The sequence below is a fragment of the Marmota marmota genome, unplaced genomic scaffold (genome assembly GCF_001458135.2).
Source record: "Marmota marmota marmota unplaced genomic scaffold, marMar, whole genome shotgun sequence".
NCBI lineage: Eukaryota > Metazoa > Chordata > Mammalia > Rodentia > Sciuridae > Marmota > Marmota marmota.
Genome location: NW_025999853.1, coordinates 42,627,131 through 42,642,432, shown reverse-complemented (window position 1 = coordinate 42,642,432; position 15,302 = coordinate 42,627,131). Strand labels below are relative to the sequence as shown.

The 15,302-nt window shown below is 35.9% G+C and overlaps 1 long non-coding RNA gene and 1 pseudogene across 1 annotated transcript in view; one reads left to right on the top strand and one right to left on the bottom strand.

Annotated features, from left to right (window-relative positions):
* LOC125617608 overlaps positions 1 to 15,302 on the top strand; it is a 115,389-nt gene that overhangs the window by 13,616 nt on the left and 86,471 nt on the right. The gene's annotated exons all lie outside the window — the stretch shown is intronic.
* Positions 3,885 to 4,163, bottom strand: LOC107139822 (annotated as a pseudogene).

Genomic DNA, 15,302 nt, shown 5'->3' with positions numbered 1-15,302 from the left:
CAATATTCTATGTATGTGTATCTTTGACTGTATACCTATTTAGGTTAATAAATGCTATGGAAGAGCTAATGTTTGAAAGTTTCAACATAAAGTGTACTAAATTAAAATTTCATTTAATACACATACTGCATAAATAGATTCTATTTTTATTCCCATTTGAAGGAACAAGGTCTTAGAGAAGGTAAGTAGCTTATCTACAATTACAGAGTAAATGACAAAACTGGACTCACATCAAGTTCTGGCTAATACAAACTTGTATTCTTCACCACTGTGATGATGATGATGATTGTGATCATGATGAATGGTTCCAGACATTGTGCTAGAAATTTTATGTGTATTTTCTGAAGCAATGTATATCCTTGGTTAATGAAATATATAGTGAGGTAGACATAGCTCTTGATATTGGGGATCTATTCCTGGCTCTGCCACTAATTTATTTTGTGATCTCACATAAACTGCTAACCCTACTGGGCTATACTTTTCTCTTTGACAAAACAGAGAATGATCCTTAAAGTAATTTTAGTTCCAAAAATTTCAGAACTCTGTGAATTAATCCTACTTTGTTTTTCACTGTATAATTACTACTTCTATGTAAGGATACTTTACTCACCCTTGAAATTATTAGCTTCTATAGGATCTTGATTTTGTTTTATAGTTTTCTTACATCTTCCATGATACCTTTTCCACTGCTCTGTATAATATATAACATTCTCATGATAGATGTATATATGTAGTTATATGGATGTAGGCTGAGGTCTTCAGGGAAATACCATCCTCATAAGAAACCGTGCTTATTGTCATGTTGACTTCCTTAGGGGACAACATTCAAATATAATTCAAATGAGCACTTTTGGAAACCTTTGAGTTATAGATAGATTTTATCCTTAAAGCAGAGCTGTGGTAACTGCCCAAGAATATAGTTCTGTAACTGAATGCAGAAATGTTTTATTTTTGGAAATGATTTACCTGAGTACAGGTAAAAGGGTCTTTGCCTTTGGACAATGAAGATACTGTAAAGAATTTTCTATAGGGAACCAATTCTCTGCTTCCCATCATAGAACAGTCAGAGATTCACAAAATTTTTGACAGTTTTTCTAAATTAACATGAAGTGTTAGACCCCTGCAGCAAAATCCCCAAACTGTGTAGGGTTAGCATGGGGTGGGGATGTCCATATGTTGTTGGTCCAGTTTTCCTGAAGAAGTTGAATATAGAGAATTCATAAAGGAAATTGGAAACCAATATTAAGAACCATTCATTTGGGCTGAGATGTAGCTCAATGGTAGAGTGCTTGCCTGTCATGTGTGAGGTGCCACATTTGATTCCCAGGAGCACAAAATAGACAAACAAGAGAACCATTCATTTGGAAAAACACTACATATTAAAAAAAAAAAAAAAAAACCTTTAACCTGTTCATATGTGCATCTGTGCATTTCTTAGTAACTGTCACCATGGTAGCAAGGCAATTTGATAAGGGACCCTTTTTAGCACAGAGCATACGAAGAAGATTAACAGCTAATTGTGTACTGTCTATACCTTTATTAAATTGTGTTGATCCTTTACCTTTAACTGTTAGACCCTGACATTTCTCCTCCTTATACCATCAACATGGTACTAAGAATATATTGAGCATTCAAATATATGTATTTACTGACTGAATTAAATGAATAGTATTTCTGTTATGTCTTCCTTTCCAAGCTACCTGCGCAGCAATTTGCTTTTTAAAAATTACCTCTACATTTGCCTGGGGGATCAAATCGAATCATTTTCCTGACTGGCCCAACATGGATTTCATGTTGGGGGGTTAAAAGGACAGCAATTAGGTATTTGGAAATACTGTATGATTAGGTAAGTAGAATAGTAAGTAAATTCACAGTCATCAGGCCATTCAAGGCCCAGAGGTTTTGTGTGAGGACTTCTGGTGACAAGTTTGGCAGCAGTTCCTAAAGTGCTTATTATCAGGCCTGAGTTAAAACCTTGAGAACAAGGAGTTCCACCACTAGGACTTCAGATTGAGAAAGCTTTTTAAGCCCCCACCTCCTCCTTATATTCAGTTAGCACTCAGCCTGGGAAGCCTCCTTATTATACCTCCTTGAGTTAATGATCATCTCTTATATAGCCTTTTCCCTAGTGTGTTCTTACATTTCATTTTTAATTGTCAGGTATATAATTGTTCTGAATTTCAGTTACTTCCATATCTATTTTTAGTATTTTGTTTCACATTTCTTTTTAAAAGAGCTTAAATGTAGATACACCCTTTTTATTTTAATAGTACCTTTATTTGCTATTTTGAGATCTGGGTTCCTGTAGTTTCAGCAGACCCTCAGGATGTGCCACACCAGCTTATAGATTGATATTCTCGTCATGTTCAAGTTTGAAAACAGCTGCAAGAATTTGTCCTTGGAATTCTTTAGCAGTAGTTTCCATTGCTAAAGACCAAATTTGGCCACTCTAGTGGATCAGCCACTGGGCCAATATCATCAGCATATTATCACCCTCACTGAGACAAACTAAACCAGATCAGCCTCTTGCAGAACAAGTTGGAGAAGCTACTTTTCCTAGAAAGGGACAGGTTAAATCCTTGCAAACATGCTAAGGAATTTGACCTAGTTCCTTGAAACTAGAATGTTATTTGAAAGAAAAACTGGTTGCAAATGTGTTCTTCAAAATTACTTTTGAACCCCTCTGAGACAGGGGGAAAGTAATTCTCTTCACATGGCCTCACCTTCACCACCAGTTAGTTCAATTTAATGTGAAGTTGGGGAAGAAACAAATAGTACAACTTCATTTTATCAAAAGAATATGTAGGTCTCTAGTTGTAAAAGTCTGAATACAGACTGAATAAGAACTTGCAGTTCTGGCACTCAGTGCTTTTTACTTTTTTCCCCCATGTGTAATTTATACTCTGTCAAAATAACTTGAATTTCCTAAAAATGTCTGCTTTTCTGCTTCTGTACCTTTGCAGTTGCAAACCACTTAGACTATGAATGTGTTGCTAATTTTTAAGCCTCATCTCCAGTGTTAACCTCCTCCATGAAAATGTTACTGGTTGTCTGAATAAAGTATACCCTATTTCCCATGAAATTTGGAATCTTCTGGTCATTTGTTATGAAATCCCTGATGACTATAGTTATAGTCTGTGGTTAGCTTACTCATCTTGCTACACTGGAAACAACTTTTTTTTTTCATTTTAAATAAGAAATTTATTTAAATAACAAGATGCTTGACTTGAAGGGAAAACTATCTAGGAATCTTATTTTTTAAGAATACTTTACCCCTACTTAAAGACAGATTGTACTACATGTAATAGCAACATACAAAAAGTTACAAAATTGTCCTAGGTTTTACAATGATAAATGAAAAACATTAAAATTCTTCAAGTGAACAAGGTATGCAAGGATTTTTATGTTGTTCAGGTTTTTTTGTTTTATGTTTAAACAGAGCAAAATAACACTGAAATATAAAGATAAGGCTGAATGAGCACGCCACTAATGGAGAAAGGGGATATTTTCACAGAACCAGTATTTTTTCCTATCCCATCTCTATCTGATGTCAATCAAAACATCATTGGCCATTTAATTTTTTTTAAATGCAATATGGGGAGAGGGGCGGACTGGGGTTGTGGCTCAGGTAGAGCGCTTGCCTCGCACATGCAAGGCCCTGGGTCCACTCCTCAGCACCACATAAAAATAAATAAAATAAAATGCAATGTGCTTGTGCACATATACCAGTTACTTTTTGTACAATAAAGGAATGGGGAAGGGGAAAATGAAAGAAAACTATACTGTAGTCAGGATTTGGTGGAACCAAATTGCAGTTTTCTAATTGAGAATGTATTCTTGATCTGTAAGAACAGAGTTCTGGAGTAAAGTAGCAAATTCCCTTTTTAGTAGACACCTCCTGTCTGCTGCTGGAACACATCAATTTTCTCTTCATCCTCCATTTCCAATTGTGCAGGTGTGTCTATTTCATTAATCGGCTGCCCGTCAAATGGGAATCTTACCTGCCTCATTCACAAATCCTGTCATTCACAATATGCTTCCATTACTTTACTATGCCTCTTAATCTTACACTGCTCCACAGAACCAGCCTGCCCTGCCACCTTCAAGTTAATATAATCATTGTTCTCAGTCCTGACTCCTTCCTTGGGCTTTTCTTTGGCCATGGTGAGCGCCAGAGTCTCCTCAGTTGCCGCTTCACAAGAGGTACCAGATCCTCACTGAAGGAGCACACAAACAGCTCCAGGAGCGGCTGAAGTTGGAAATTTCTTGAAGATAGTCACTGGGTCTTATCAATTTTTGAAGTGCCTAACACAGAGCTCTGTAATTAGCTATTGGAGTAATTATAACAATTTGTTTTGCTAGTACTATACTATTGAACCCTAGCAAATAACACTTATTTTCATCTTTTTTCTTAAAATATGAATGTTATTCTTATTTACAGCCATTATTTAAATTTCAGAACTGTATTGGAAATAAACCTTTGTCAACATTTTCTTTCCAATTAATTCTGTAGAAGATTGGAGCATTCATTAGGACTTTCTTTATGCTTTAAATGATTATGGATTTTTTTTCTAGTAACATTAAAATTCACATGTGCTCTTCAGAGATCTTTTGAGTGTATTTTATAAAGCATGGACATATCATTAAATTTCTAATTCCTCTGAACATTCGTTCGCCCTTATCATTCTTGTCTGCTTTACTAAAAGGTGGCATTTCCATTCATTCATCTATTTACATAGGAGGCAAAGGTCTGCATGGGCCCATGGGGCCTTGCTTTCTTCATGATTAAAAAATTCTTTCTAGAAATGTCCTCTTCCTGACACTTAATGATAAAACCAAACATCCTTTTCCTTTTTTTAAATTGGCTATCACCACCTGAGCAGCAAAAAGAGAAGAGATGAAACAAATTATCCTAGAATTGAGCCTGAAAGTGAATTACTGAGAAGCTTCACTCATGAAAGCAAAGAAACTTCTAATGCTTTATTTCCTGAAATGTCTAGTTTCTTGAGGAAGGTTTGTAATATGTCACTGGGAATATTCTAAAGACTCAAGGCAAAAGAGGTGAAACAAAATTGTTCTTAACAAAATTTGGAACTCTACTCTGGCTCATGTATGATTAGTAGCCCTGGGTTTCAACTTTCCAAGTATCCTGAAAACTTTATTTCTAAAGTAAATGCTCTTCCAGTCAAGACATCACTATTATATTAAATATAATTCTTTTCCCCATCTCCTCCTCTTGCAAAATAGCTGTGATTCTCCCAATTTCTTTCCCCTGTCTTTGTCACTCTCTGCTCCACCCTGTCTAATCATATCCCTAATTTTTCATCTTTTTATTCTAATTACTGTATCATAATATTTAGCCATAAAATATTTTCTTACTTTTTAAGGTAATTTCTTAGTCATCTTCTCCTAATTGAGTTTTTTTAGAACATGTTTCTCATTAATAGTAACTATTGGGCATCTACACTTAGCCAGCTTGTGGTCCACTTAAAGAGGTACAGTAGTAAACAAATCACACAAGGCCCTGCTTTATGGAACTCATAGTCAAAAGGAGGTGATATTCATTAAATAATTGCATAAATAGCCATGTAGTAACTTAGTGTATAATAGGGTAGAATCAGAGGTAGCCTTATTGAGAAAGTGACATTTAAGTTTCATCTTGTGGATGCGAATGGAAATAAACCCAGTGAAAGTGGCAGTACTCCTCCAGGAAGAGGGTCACAGCAATGTATAAAGGTGAGCTGTGAAGGGACTTGGCATGTTCAAAGTAAAGAGGAAAGACTGGTGTGGAAGGAACAATGTAGGTAAGCCAAAGGTATAGTGATTTGAGGTGAGGTGCACAGAACAATGTATGCAGTGCAGCCCAAAGCCATTCAGTATTTTGGATTTAATCCTAAGAAAATTAGAAGAGCTACTGAAAGGTTGCAAGTAAAGAAAATATATAATGAGGTTGATTAATAACTAGGGATAAACCAAAAATTCAGAGACCATTAAAGAAAACACTATTGTTGTAATCTTAGTGTAGAATGATATTTTGCTCAGACTATTACTAGAGTTGGAGAGAAATGAGTGTTTTTTAACCATACTGTGGACAGAACTATGCAGATCAATTTGGGATGAGTTTGGATCTATCCTGCCTAGAGGGAGAAGTGCAGTGACCTCTTATGCAGCATAGGAGCCTGATTCAAGGCTAATTCATGATAATATAGTATTTCATTATGGAAAAAAGCAGATAAAAGAAGAGTTAACTATATTAGAGCAAAAATTCCATGAGATCAGGGAATTATGTCTTGTTCACTACTGTATCTCCAGTACCTGGAATAGTGCCTGACACATAGTAGGCATGACATAAGTATTTATGGAATGAATACATAAGCCCCCAAGAGCAGTACAGAGGCTAAGTTGCCTTGCCCAAGACTGATTAAATTTCATCACCAACTCCTCACGTTAACTCTCCAAGAGGACAATGAGGTGAAATTTCTTGTTTTTAAACTTGGGAAGTTTAGGATTAAATTAACTAGCTGCTATGGAATGAAATGTTTGCCCTCAATCACTACAAATTAATATGTTAAAACCTAAGCCCAGTGTGATGGTGTGGAGGTGGTGCCTTCAAAAAGTTATTTGGTCATGTGGGCAGAGCCTTCATAAATGGAGTAGCATTAATTCATTTTCTGTTGCAAACAAAGAGTGGATACGTTATAAAGAAAACAGGTTTATTAGGGCTCAGGGTTATCCAACTTCAAGGCCATATTGAGTGACAAGAGACAGGGAGTTAAGACTCTCACAACCTAATCATCTCCTCTGAACCTTCTTGCATTTGCATTCTCTCACACATAAGCTTTTGGGGAACACCTCACATCCAAACCATAACACTGAGTGTGTCTGCATTTGTATGCTGAACTCCTGGCTTTAATTACAAGCCATCAAGTAAGTAGGAATTCGTCAGTGCTTATATCACACATCTATAAGACATACAGATACCCTCACCAATAAGTCCTGAGAACAAAACCTTTCCTGACTATAACCATCTTCCAGCTTTCCTAAACTGAATCTTTCAAGTTTAAATAATTGAATTCACCAATAAGCTCTGAGAGTTCATCTGGTATCTTGCATGAATGGGTCTACAACAGAGACTGGTAAACTATTGTCTATAGGACTAACTGAGCAGCAACTTGTTATTATTTTTAACAGCTTTATTGATATATAATCCACATACTATACAATTCATCCTTTTAAAGTGTAGAGTTCAATAATTTTTAGTATATTCACTCACTTGTGCAACCATCACAATCAATTTTATATTTTCATGACACATGCACCCAGAATCCTCATACCCATTTACAGTCAGTCATTCCCCTGTCCCCACAATCTGCTCATCCCTAGCTAATCTACTTTGCATTTTGATAGATTTGTCCATTCTGTTCATTTCATATAAATGAAATCATATAGTAAGTGATCTTTTTACTGGCGTCTTTCACTTAGCATATTTGTTTTATTTTTTTGTTTTTTTGGTACCAGGCATTGAACTCATGGACACTATACCACTGAGCAATATGCCCAGTCCTATTTTATATTTTCATTTAAAGCCAGGGTGTCACTGAGTTGCTTAGCACCTCACTGTTGCTGACGCTAGCTTTGAATTTATAATCCTCCTGCCTCAGCCTCCTGAGCCGCTGGGATTACAGGTGGGAGCAACTGCACCTGCAGCTGATCATGGTTTTTGATTCATCCATGTTGTAGCACATCAATATTTCATTCCTTTTTTGAAGCCAAATAATATTCCATTGTATAGATATTTCATGTTTAGTTTACCCACTGCTTAATTGATAGTCCTGTAGGTTATTTCCACTTTGGGGATTATTAGGAATAACATTGCTATGAATTTTCACATACAAGTTTTTTTTTTAAGTTGGACATAATCCTTTATTTTATTTATTTATTTTTATGTGGTGCTGAGGATCGAACCTAGGTCCTCGCACATGCTAGGTGAGCCCGCTACTGCTGAGCCACAACTCCAGCCCCTCACATACAAGTTTCTGTTTGAAAATGTTTCCATTTCTCTTGGATATATACCTAGAAGTGAAATTGCTGGAGCTTATGATAACTCTGTTTAACTGCTTGAGGAGCTACCAAACTTTTTCTGAGGCAGCTGTTACATTTTATATTCCCATGAGTAATGTATGAAGGTTCTAATTTCTCCTTATTCTTGCCAACATTTTTTATTACCCACCTTTTTTATTACAGTCTCCCAAGGTGAGAAGTTATATCTCATTGTTACAGTTTGGATCTTAAATGTCCCCCAAGACTCCATGTGTTATAGGCTTGATGGTGCTATTGGAAGGGGGTGAAAGACCTTTTTTTCCCCGTCTAATGAGAGATCTTTAGGTTATTGGGGACATGCCTTTGAAAGGGATTGTGAGACCCTAGCACCCTCTTCACTCTTGCTTCCTGGCAATGAGGTGAGAAGTTTTACTCTGACAAACGCCTCCTCCACGATGTGCTGTCTTGCTACAAACCCAAAGCAATGGGACCGACTGTTCATGGACTGGAACCTCCCAAACTATGAGCCCAAATAAACTATTTTTAATAAGTTAATTATACCAGGTATTTTGTTACAGTGGCAGAAAATTCACTAACACACTCATTCTGGGTTCTTTTTGTTTGTTTGTTTGCAGTGCTAGGGATTGAACCCAGGGCCTTGTGCACACAGGAAAGTGCTCTACTGAGCTATACCCTGTGATTTTTGTTTTGCGTTTCCCTAACCTACAGCCTGTTTTTTTGTTTGTTTGTTTGTTTTGTTTTGTTTTTGCCACTTGAAAAACTAAGAATTCTTTTTACATTCTTTAATTGTTGAAAAAAGAAAGCATTTCATGACCCATAAAAATCTGGAATTGAAATTTCAGTGACTATATATAAAATTTTATTAGAAAACAGCCATTTGGGGCTGGGGTTGTGGCTCAGTGGTAGAGCACTTGCCTAGCATGCATGAGACACTGGGTTTGATCCCCAGCATCACATAAAAATAAAAACACCTAAATAAAGATATTGTGTCCATCTACAACTAAAAAAAAATGTTAAAGAAAAAACAGCCATGTCTGTTCATTTTGTATTTGGCTTCTCTTCTTGCTACAGTGACAGAGTAGTTGCAGCAGAGCCCATATGGTCACTGAAATATTTACTATCTTGCAAAAGTTTACCAATCCCTATTCTACAGTATAGATGGATGAGACTACAAAGGATCTGGGATAGGAAGAAAGAAATGTGACTGCCCGGTGGAAATGATTTTTTTTTTTTTTTTTTTTTTTAGGAAATCAAGATGTTATGGAACTTAAGTAGACCACCATATTTTTAACTGAACTATTATAAAATCTTTCCAACTCTGAGCTCTCCTTGTAGTTCAAATCCTAATCTATTGTCCTGATCATATTATTCATCAGAAACCTTCAGTGGTCCCCTCCTTCCTCCACTAAAAACCTCTCAGCCAGGACCACTTAGCCAAGGTGCTGCATGATTGGACCTTATCTTACCTTTCTAGTTGTTTTCCAGCACTCATCTGCAGTAGAACTGACATCCGGCCCTGAATTTCAGGATTCTCTGCTTTTGTTCTTACGTTCTCTTCCATTTGGAATGTAATGTTTTTGTCTTCTCTAAGTCGTAGACACACTTTATTATTGTGAAATATTCCAAGCATATAGAGAAATGAAGAGGCTAATATAGAAGTATCTATGAATTCACCACCAAGCTCTGTCAAATCTTATATTTTTCCATGTTGCTTTAGTTTTAAAAAATATTACAGACTTAAATATTTCTTAAAACCTCCTCAAATACCAAATCTTCCGAGTAGGCCTTGTTGATCTATTCAGTCAGAGTTAAACTATTCATCCTGTGGTTTCATATCTATTTATTTATTTATTTATTTATTCATTCATTCATTCATTCATTAGAGAGAGAGAGAATTTTTTAATATTTATTTTTTAGTTTTTGGCGGACACAACATCTGTGTTTGTATGTAGTGCTGAGGATCGAACCCGGGGCCCACGCATGCCAGGCGAGCGCGCTATCGCTTGAGCCACATCCCCAGCCCTGGTTTCTTTTTTTTTTTTTTTTTTTTTTAATATTTTTTAGTTGTAGTTGAACACAATACCTTTATTTTATTTATCTATTTTTATGTGATGCTGAGGATCAAACCCAGGGCCTTACACATGGTAGGTGAGCACTCTACTGCTGAGCCACAACCTGGGATTGAACCCAGGGTCTTGTGCACAGGAAAGTGCTCTACTACTGAGCTATACCCAGCCCCTCCTGTAGTTTCTTGTAACACTTTCTTTGTACCTCTAACATCTGAATTTCTCTGCCCTTGTACATTTTCTTCAGGTATTCTTTTTTGTTTGTTTGTTTGTTTGTTTTTAGTTGTAGTTAGACATATTATCTTTTATTTTTATTTATTTACTTAATGTGGTGCTGAGAATCGAACCCAGTGCCTTATACATGCTAGGCAAGCACTCTACCATTGAGCCACAACCCCAGTCCCTCTTCAAGTATTCTTTACTGAAGCCAAGCCCTTGTCCTGAAGTAGCAGAGTGATAGCCCAGATGGACTGGAGCATGGGTGGAAGGCACGGGCTAATGCCTAGCAGAGCCCACTGTTCAGGTGTAGAAATTTGGCAAGCCAAGGCCTGCCAATCTGTCATGCAGCTCAGCTGGTCCAGTGTAGATGCCTGATCCACATAGCACCGTATTCCAGAACCCCCAAAGCATCCCCATCCATGATGACCTCAACTTCCCACCTCCCTACAAGCAGGCAGGAAGGTGGAAGTGGGCCAGACCTGAATGTGATTGCAGAGCTAACCAATAGCATTGGTACTTTTCCCAGCCCTTATTAGCATAAATGTGAACCAATTGTGTTGGAACTCTTCCAAGTCCTGATTAGCATAAATTTGGACCAATAGTGTTGACCCAAGTACTATATAAAACTCTAGACTAGCACACAAGGGGCAACCTCTCTTGGGACCCCTCTCGCCCTGTGGGAATTATATTTCTATTCCCCCTTGAATAAATCTTACTTTTACACTCACTCATCCTCATCTGTGGGTCTCATTTTTCAAATTTGCAAGCCAAGAAGAAATTGGGAGTGGTCTACTATAACACTGGAGGGCATAGCTTGTCATTAAGAGCTGCAACATATTTCTCAGCTATAGAGGCCTACAGCTTATACAGACCCCATCCACCAGCAGAAGTGGAGAATCTAGTTTAACCTCCAACTCAGATTTCATTACCATGATCATTCCCATAGAGTGGTACAAAAATAATTTTAGATAATCCAAGGAAAGACATTTAAATGTTTTTATTTATTCATGTATATTGGAAGTATGTACACACACGTACTTAAAAAATATATTTCTAAAACATCAATTCTGTTATTTCCCAAATACGTTTTAGGAAAATCATAAAGTAGATATAGATATTGGAAAAATATTGAGCAAATAATATTAAAAAATATTGAGTAAAAAGAATTCAGAAGATATGACAAAAATTTTGAAGGTTGTGCTCAAGTAACTGCACATAGAAAAATTTAGCTTACTAAAATGCAAATCCTTGCCAACAGACCCAGTTTTATTTATTTTTGTATCCTGCAAGCATCCAACAAAGTCAGAATAGATGTTTATTGAATTGAATTGATTTCTTTCTAGGGCAGTAAGACCTTTTAAAATCATATGAAACTTCCCAAACCTTCTGACTGACAACTTTTAAATATTTTCCATGAACTGAATGCCAGTGCCAGGGACAGATGGCGCATTTCCCCCTCTTTCTGCCCTTCCCATTATGACAAGTTGCCCCAGTTTGGAGCTTGATAAATACAAAATAATACTAATAATAGTCATCCTCTGAAGGAATGAGGACTCAAGATTGCCAGAATGCTTACGTTACTTTTGCTCCAACAAACCAGTGTCAGCATATTTCAGTTTGTGAACCACTTGGATTCTTGGATTTGGTCCAGTTCACACACCCACACACAGATACACACCCACACATAGTTTTTCTCAAAATGCTTTATATATTTTTTAGAGAAATCTTTCTCAGTCTCCTTAAAAATCACTATTTCATGCCATTTTCTCATTATTGTTCACACTGAGACATCTGAAGTCATGTTGGCAACTGAATTTAGTCTTGAGACTTGGCATTGAAGAGTCATTTTGTTATGTAGCAACCCCTAGCCACAATGTCAGCCAAATTATATCATATGGTTACAAAACTGCTGTACTATATTCTAATTTTTCTCAGTAAATGTGACCCTTTCAGAAGTCTTTCTCCTCCTACCCTAAAATGACCTCAGATATTAGAGGAACCTAATTATAATAAAACTTTTACTATATTTTCTTATTTATAGCCTGAATTTTTGAAGGGTGTTTTGGAGACACATGGAGTAGAGGGAACCATTTAAGTCTCTGAGTCACAAAAGGAAATCAGAACAATATTTCTGTTTGTATTGACCTCCGAAGCACCTCTCAGTTTGGAATAGGTATGCTTCCTGAGGGAGGTCTGTGAAACTTCTATAAATGACATTTTATTCTGTTTCTTATTTCCTATTGCTATGACACAGGTTTTTCCTGATTATAACCCTAGGTCAGCTGGGTAATTCCAGCTACTCAGGAAGCTAAGGCAGAAGGGTTCAAGGCCAACCTTAGCAAGTCTCTGTCATAAAAAGAAAAAAAAAAGGAAAATTCCTAGGACTGGACTGGCTTATAAACAGAGTATATAACTTTATACTTTATCACCCAAATCAGTACACTTCTGATTGAAAGGAAGTGTTGGGGGAGGCATAAATCAGTGCCCACATAGGCAATCCATGACGTTTGATAGGTCAACATACGTAAAACACTTGGGCTCTTATCTTCTATGGCTAAAGCCTCTCAAATTAAGGTCTATACATTTCAATTTGAAAGTCTGTGAGGTTTTTCTGGAAAATTTAAACTTTTGTTTAAATCACAATGAAATGCCTGTGATTTAAGTATCTCTGTTTGCATTGTTTACATTGGTCTGTTGTTTATCCTTACATGGGAAAACTTTGATTGTCCCTGGTCAGAGAACAGAGGTGACAGTAACTCACAGTGAAATGTTAGGATGTAAAAGAGTCAATATAAAGACTTGTAGTGGTCTGAAAAAGTGCAACATGATAGTAGGATGCTGAATTCAGGAATCCATATTACAGCATTCTGTCATATTCACTTTACAAGAAACGGTTTGGGCAACACATCATTTGTTACACTGATATTAAATTGCATTTAATTGTATAAACTTAGATTATAAATTTGTGTTTTTATAATAGCATAGGAGTTTTCTTACACCTAGATTTGTTAGCACATATTAAAGAGAATGAGAGAAAAATAATTTTAAAGGTTTGTTTGAATTTTAAGAATCAATGTTAATATGACATTAAAAACATTGGCAACAAATGCAACAATAGAAAAGTGAAAGGACATCAAACTAAAAAGCTTCCACACAACAAAACACTAAAATGGAAAGGCAACCATTGAATGGGAGAGATAATACAAGAAAAAAAAAACACAATTCAAAAGTAAAAACAAAAACAAATAAAAATGAACAAAAGACCTAAATAGACATTTTCCCAAACAATACAAATGACCAAGAGGTATCTGAAAAGATGCCCAACATCACTAATCATTAGGAACATATAAAAATCATAATAAGATGTCACCTCATACTGCTAACATGGCATTTGTCAAAATGACATAATGTTGTAATTATTATAGAAAATAATATGGAGATTTCTCAAAAAAGTTGAACTACCATATGACCCAACAATACCACTTCTGGGTATGAATCCAAAAGAATTACAAAGGGGTTTTGAGAGGATATTTGTATTCTCATGTTCACTGCAGCATTGTCTACAGTAGTGAAGAGGTAGAAACATCTGAATGTCCATGAATAAATGAGTAAATTTTTTAAATGTGGTATGCAAATACAATGAAATATTATTCAGCTTAAAAGAGAAGAAATTTCTGTTACATGCTCCAACATAGATTTCTAAGACAATGAAGTAAGTCAGTCAAAAAAAAAAAAAGAAAGAAACAAATATTACAGGATTCCACTTATATTTTCTAATATAGTCAAAACTCAGAAGCAAAAAGTAGAATAAGAATGCCAGGGAGTGGGGAAATTAGTTACTATTCAGTGGATAAATGGTTTCAGTCATATGAATAGACTGGTGAATAGTTCTGGTGTATGACAAGGTGCATATAGTTAAAAATAGTATATACATGGGGCTGGGGATGTGGCTCAAGCGGTAAAGTGCTTGCCTGCCATGCGAGGGGCGCTGGGTTCGATCCTCAGCACCACATAAAAATAAAATAAAGATGTTGTGTCCACCGAAAACTGAAAAATAAATATTAAAAAAAAAAAAAAATTCTCTCTCTCTCAAAAAAAAAATAGTATATACATAAAACATTGAGGGTAAATCAGTTGTTGGAGGTTTAAGCTAAATTTTTAAATTTTTATTGCATATATTTAAGATAAACAACATGATGTTATAAGACATATATATGGTATATATAAGATAAACTACATATATAGTAAATATATATATGTGTATAATATGTATATATAGTAAAATAGTTACTACAAATATATGTGTATATTTTACTATATAGAGATAGTAAAATGGTTACTACTGGTTACCTTATCCAGTGTTATTTTTTTTCACACTTAAAAAAATCAATATTCCATGGTTAGATCATAATTTTGCCTTTTTTTCTCTTTCTAATACAACTGTGCCCTCTGGTGGTTATAGTTTCTAATAGATGTATTCCCTTTCCAAATTCATTTGTAGGTCATCAGTGTGGAACAGGATAAATCCCCTGTAGGGGTAAGGACTTTGATTTTAATGCTGGGTAGTATAAAGCAATACAAAGGTTTTAGTTGTTGTTTTGGTTTGGTTTTGCAGTACTAGGGATTGAACCCAGGGGTATACTGAGCCATATACCAGCCCAATACAAAGGTTTTTAGTAGAAATTTTGATTCTCTAATTCAAAATATCACTTCCAGGGCTGGAGTTGTGGCTCAGTGGTAGAGCGCTCACCTAGCATACACAAGGCACTGGGTTCAAGCCTCAGCACCACATAAATGTAAAATAAGGATACTGTGTCCATCTAAAACTTAAGAATAATTTTTTTTTTAAATCACTTCCATTTTAAAGAATGGATTGTAGGGGTCGAGGATGTGAGAGCACAGTAACTAAATAATCTATTACAGTAGTTGTTGGATGTTTAAGCTAGGGGGTAGTCA